This window comes from Argopecten irradians, chromosome 13, assembly GCF_041381155.1.
Source record: "Argopecten irradians isolate NY chromosome 13, Ai_NY, whole genome shotgun sequence".
NCBI lineage: Eukaryota > Metazoa > Mollusca > Bivalvia > Pectinida > Pectinidae > Argopecten > Argopecten irradians.
Genome location: NC_091146.1, coordinates 38276543 through 38283164, shown reverse-complemented (window position 1 = coordinate 38283164; position 6622 = coordinate 38276543). Strand labels below are relative to the sequence as shown.

General features: G+C 40.3%; 1 long non-coding RNA gene across 1 annotated transcript; it reads right to left on the bottom strand.

The window, feature by feature from the left end:
* Positions 1 to 1703: 1703 nt before the first annotated feature.
* LOC138305488 (uncharacterized) lies at positions 1704 to 4915 on the bottom strand. The gene is made up of 2 exons (XR_011205708.1): positions 4720 to 4915; positions 1704 to 4522 (listed from the first exon to the last, which is right to left on the bottom strand). It is a non-coding gene; the product is annotated as an uncharacterized lncRNA (long non-coding RNA).
* Positions 4916 to 6622: the final 1707 nt, after the last annotated feature.

Genomic DNA, 6622 nt, shown 5'->3' with positions numbered 1-6622 from the left:
TCATTAGATGTCTGGCCCCGTGATGACCATAGTTATTTGTCCTCCATCATTAGATGTCTGGCCCCGTGATGACCATAGTTATTTGTCCTCCATCATTAGATGTCTGGCCCGTGATGACCATAGTTATTTGTCCTCCATCATTAGATGTCTGGCCCGGACCATGTGATGACCATAGTTATTTGTCCTCCATCATTAGATGTTTGGCCACGTGATGACCATAGTTATTTGTCCTCCATCATTAGATGTCCGGCCCCGTGATGACCATAGTTATTTGTCCTCCATCATTAGATGTCTGGCCACGTGATGACCATAGTTATTTGTCCTCCATCATTAGATGTCTGGCCACGTGATGACCATAGTTATTTGTCCTCCATCATTAGATGTCTGGCCACGTGATGACCATAGTTATTTGTCCTCCATCATTAGATGTCTGGCCACGTGATGACCATAGTTATTTGTCCTCCATCATTAGATGTCTGGCCCTGTGATGACCATAGTTATTTGTCCTCCATCATTAGATGTTTGGCCACGTGATGACCATAGTTATTTGTCCTCCATCATTAGATGTCCGGCCCTTAGATGACCATAGTTATTTGTCCACCATCGTTAGATGTTTGGCCACGTGATGACCATAGTTATTTGTCCTCATCATTAGATGTCTGCCCGTGATGACCATAGTTATTTGTCCTCCATCATTAGATGTCCCCTGTGATGACCATAGTTATTTGTCCTCCATCATTAGATGTCTGGCCCTGTGATAACCTAGTTATTTGTCCTCCATCATTAGATGTTTGGCCACGTGATGACCATAGTTATTTGTCCTCCATCATTAGATATCCGGCCTCGTGATGACCATAGTTATTTGTCCTCCATCATTAGATGTCTGGCCTCGTGATGACCATAGTTATTTGTCCTCCATCATTAGATGTTTGGCCACGTGATGACCATAGTTATTTGTCCTCCATCATTAGATGTCTGACCATGTGATGCCCGTGATGACCATAGTTATTTGTCCTCCATCATTAGATGTTTGGCCACGTGATGACCATAGTTATTTGTCCTCCATCATTAGTGTTTGGCCCGTGATGACCATAGTTATTTGTCCACCATCGTTAGATGTTTGGCCACGTGATGACCGTAGTTATTTGTCCTCCATCATTAGATGTCTGGCCCTGTGATGACCATAGTTATTTGTCCTCCATCATTAGATGTCTGGCCCTGTGATGACCATAGTTATTTGTCCTCCATCATTAGATGTTTGGCCACGTGATGACCATAGTTATTTGTCCTCCATCATTAGATGTCTGGCCACGTGATGACCATAGTTATTTGTCCTCCATCATTAGATGTCTGACCCCGTGATGACCATAGTTATTTGTCCTCCATCATTAGATGTCTGACCCCGTGATGACCATTCGGTAATTTCCCCCAATATAATCCGGAAAGTGGGCAGGTATATCGGTCTCAAAATTTGTCCTCCATCATTAGATGTCGGACGACGGCCACGGACCACAGACCATGACGAAAGGCAATGAATAGACCATAGTTATTTGTGAGCTGAAAATATGTTTGTTCTGTCACAATATGATCATCGATTCACACTTAATTTGGAAGTGATGCACTTAGAGGTAAAGGAGGAGTAGGTATTTGAATGAAATAGTCTTACGCATAATGGACGGTTTACATATACCAGAAAACCGTGAATCTTTTCAATTTTATTAACAAATGAGTTTTTTACAGAGAAGACAAGAAAGTTTTCTATTTGACCACACAGCAAACTGCCTTGATTAAAGTACATTGTATATCATCATTAACAATTATTTTCATTAAATAAATTTGTGTATTTAGGGCAGATGATGAGGCCTCTTAAAATGACATACTTTTAAGACAAAACAACATAACAAGAATTACAATAATTCTCATTGGCCCGGGCCCTCAATACAAGGATTACTATAATTCTCATTAACCCCGGCCCTCAATACAAGGATTACTATAATTCTCATTGATCCAGGCCCTCAATACAAGGGTTACAATAATTCTCATTGATCCATGCCCTCAATACGAGGATTACAATAATTCTCATTGATCCAGGCCCTCAATACAAGGATTACTATAATTCTCATTGATCCATGCCCTCAATACAAGGATTACAATAATTCTCATTGGCCCGGGCCCTCAATACAAGGATTACAATGATTCTCATTGACCCAGGCTTCAATACAAGGATTACTATAATTCTAATTGATCCATGCCCTCAATACAAGGATTACAAAAATTCTCATTGATCCAGGCCCTCAATACGAGGATTACAATAATTCTCATTGATCCAGGCCCTCAATACAAGCATTACAATAATTCTAATTGATCCAGGCTTCAATACAAGGATTACAATAATTCTCATTGGCCCGGGCCCTCAATACAAGGATTACAATAGTTCTCATTGACCCAGGCCCTCAATACATGGATTACAATAATTCTCATTGACCCGGGCCTCAATACAAGCATTACAATAATTCTAATTGATCCAGGCTTCAAAACAAGGATTACAATAATTCTCATTGACCCGGTCCCTCAATACAAGGATTACAATAATTCTCATTGATCCAGGCCTCAATACAAGGATTACAATAATTCTCATTGGCCCGGGCCCTCAATACAAGGATTACAATAATTCTCATTGATCCAGGCCCTCAATACAAGGATTACAATAATTCTCATTGACCCGGGCCCTCAATACCCGGAATACAAGGATTACAATAATTCTCATTGATCCAGGCCTCAATACAAGGATTACAATAATTCTCATTGGCCCGGGCCCTCAATACAAGGATTACAATAATTCTCATTGATCCAGGCCCTCAATACAAGGATTACAATAATTCTCATTGACCCGGGCCCTCAATACGAGGATTACAATAATTCTCATTGATCCAGGCTTCAATACAAGGATTACAATAATTCTCATCGACCCGGGCCCTCAATACAAGGATTACAATAATTCTCATCGACCCGGGCCCTCAATACAAGGATTACAATAATTCTCATTGATCCAGGCCCTCAATACAAGCATTACAATAATTCTCATTGGCCAGAGCCCTCAATACAAGCATTACAATAATTCTCATTGACCCGGGCCCTCAATACAAGGATTACAATAATTCTCATTGATCCAGCCCTCAATACAAGCATTACAATAATTCTCATTGACCCAGGCCCTCAATACAAGCATTACAATAATTCTCATTGACCCAGGCCCTCAATACAAGCATTACAATAATTCTAATTGATCCAGGCTTCAATACAAGGATTACAATAATTCTCATTGGCACGGGCCCTCAATACAAGGATTACAATAGTTCTCATTGACCCAGGCCCTCAATACATGGATTACAATAATTCTCATTGACCCGGGCCTCAATACAAGCATTACAATAATTCTAATTGATCCAGGCTTCAAAACAAGGATTACAATAATTCTCATTGACCCGGTCCCTCAATACAAGGATTACAATAATTCTCATTGATCCAGGCCTCAATACAAGGATTACAATAATTCTCATTGACCCGGGCCTCAATACAAGGATTACAATAATTCTCATTGACCCAGGCCCTCAATACAAGGATTACAATAATTCTCATTGACCCGGGCCCTCAATACAAGGATTACAATAATTCTCATTGACCCAGGCCTCAATACAAGGATTACAATAATTCTCATTGACCCGGGCCCTCAATACAAGGATTACAATAATTCTCATTGATCCAGGCCCTCAATACAAGGATTACAATAATTCTCATTGACCCGGGCCCTCAATACGAGGATTACAATAATTCTCATTGATCCCAGGCCTCAATACAAGGATTACAATAATTCTCATCGACCCGGCCCTCAATACAAGGATTACAATAATTCTCATCGACCCGGGCCTCAATACAAGGATTACAATAATTCTCATTGATCCAGGCCCTCAATACAAGGATTACAATAATTCTCATTGGCCAGAGCCCTCAATACAAGGATTACAATAATTCTCATTGACCCGGGCCCTCAATACAAGGATTACAATAATTCTCATTGATCCAGCCCTCAATACAAGCATTACAATAATTCTCATTGACCCAGGCCCTCAATACAAGCATTACAATAATTCTCATTGATCCAGGTCTCAATACAAGGATTACAATAGTTCTCCTTGACCAAGGCCCTCAATACAAGGATTACAATAATTCTCATTGACCCGGGCCTCAATACAAGGATTACAATACTTCTCATTGACCAGAGCTCTCAATACAAGGATTACAATAATTCTCATTGACCCAGGCCTTCAAAACAAGGATTACAATAGTTCTCATTGACCCGGGCGTCAATACAAGGATTACAATAATTCTCATTGACCAGAGGCCTCAATACAAGGATTACAATAATTCTCATTGACCCAGGCCCTCAATACAAGGATTACAATAATTCTCATTGACTCGAGCCCTCAATACAAGGATTACAATAATTCTCATTGACCCGGGCCTCAATACAAGGATTACAATAATTCTCATTGATCCATGCCCTCAATACGAGGATTACAATAATTCTCATTGACCCGGGCCTCAATACAAGGATTACAATAATTCTCATTGACCCGAGCCCTCAATACAAGGATTACAATAATTCTCATTGACCCGGGCCTCAATACAAGGATTACAATAATTCTCATTGACCCGGGCCCTCAATACAAGAATTACAATAGTTCCCATTGACGTGGGCCTCAATACAAGCATTACAATAATTCTAATTGATCCAGGCTTCAATACAAGGATTACAATAATTCTCATTGGCCCGGGGCCCTCAATACAAGGATTACAATAGTTATCTCATTGACCCAGGCCCTCAATACATGGATTACAATAATTCTCATTGACACCGGCCCTCAATACAAGGATTACAATAATTCTCAATTGATCCAGGCCTCAATACAAGGATTACAATAATTCTCATTGACCCGGTCCCTAGCGTCAATACAAGGATTACAATAATTCTCATTGACTCCAGGGCCTCAATACAAGGATTACAATAATTCTCCCGGCCCTCATTGAATAATCTCCATTGATCCAGGCCTCAATACAAGGATATTACAATAATTCTCATTGACCCGGCCCTCAAAACCCGGAATACAAGGATTACAATAATTCTCATTGATCCCGAGGCCTCAATACAAGGATTACAATAATTCTCATTGACCCGGGCCCTCAATACAAGGATTACAATAATTCTCATTGATCCAGTGCCTCAACCATACCCGGGCCCTCAATACAAGGATTACAATAATTCTCATTGACCCGGGCCCCAATACAAGGATTACAATAATTCTCATTGACCCAGGCCCTCAATACAAGGATTACAATAATTCTCATTGACTCGAGCCCTCAATACAAGGATTACAATAATTCTCATTGACCCGGGCCTCAATACAAGGATTACAATAATTCTCATTGACCCGAGCCCTCAATACAAGGATTACAATAATTCTCATTGACCCAGGGCCTCAATACAAGGATTACAATAATTCTCATTGACCCCAGGCCCTCAATACAAGGATTACAATAGTTCTCATTGACCCGGCCCTCAATACAAGGATTACAATAATTCTCATTGACCTGTGCCTCAATACAAGGATTACAATAATTCTTATTGACCCAGGCCCTCAATACAAGCATTACAATAATTTTAATTGACTCGAGCCCTCAATACAAGGGATTACAATAATTCTCATTGACCCAGACGCTCTCAATACAAGGAGGATTTACAATAAATTCTCATTGACCCAGGCCTTCAATACAAGGATTACAATAGTTCTCATTGACCCAGGCTTCAATACAAGGATTACAATAATTCTCATTGACACAGGCCCTCAATACAAGGATTACAATAATTCTCTCATTGACCAGCTACAGGCCCTCAATACAAGGATTACAATAATTCTCATTGACATTGACCCAGGCTAATTCTCATTGACGTCCAGGCCCACAATACAAGGATTACAATAATTCTCATTGACCTCGGCCCTCAATACAAGGATTACAATAAATTCTCATTGACCCGGGCCCGTGGCCCTCAATACAAGGATTACAATAATTCTCATTGACCCCCGGCCCTCAATACAAGGATTACAATACTTCTCATTGACCCGGGCCTCAATACAAGGATTACAATAATTCTCATTGACCCCGGCCCTCAATAGCAAGGATTACAATAATTCTCATTGACCCAGGTGCCTCAATACAAGGATTACAATAATTTCTCATTGACCTTCTCATTGAGTCAGAAGTGATGTAGTATATCAATGTGTTTGGGCCTTCTTCCACATTCAGTCAGTAGTGATTGTAGTATATCAGTGTGTTTGAACCCTTCGTGTCCACATTCAGTCAGTAGTGGATGTAGTATTCAGTGTGGTTTGACCCTTTTGTCCACATTCATCAGTAGTGATTGTAGTATATCAGTGTGTTTTTGTCCTTTGTCCACATTCAGTCAGAGTAGTGATGTAGTATATCATTGTGGATTTGGTCCCTTCGTCCACATTCAGTCAGTAGTGATGTAGTATATCATGTGTTTGACCCTTCGTCCACATTC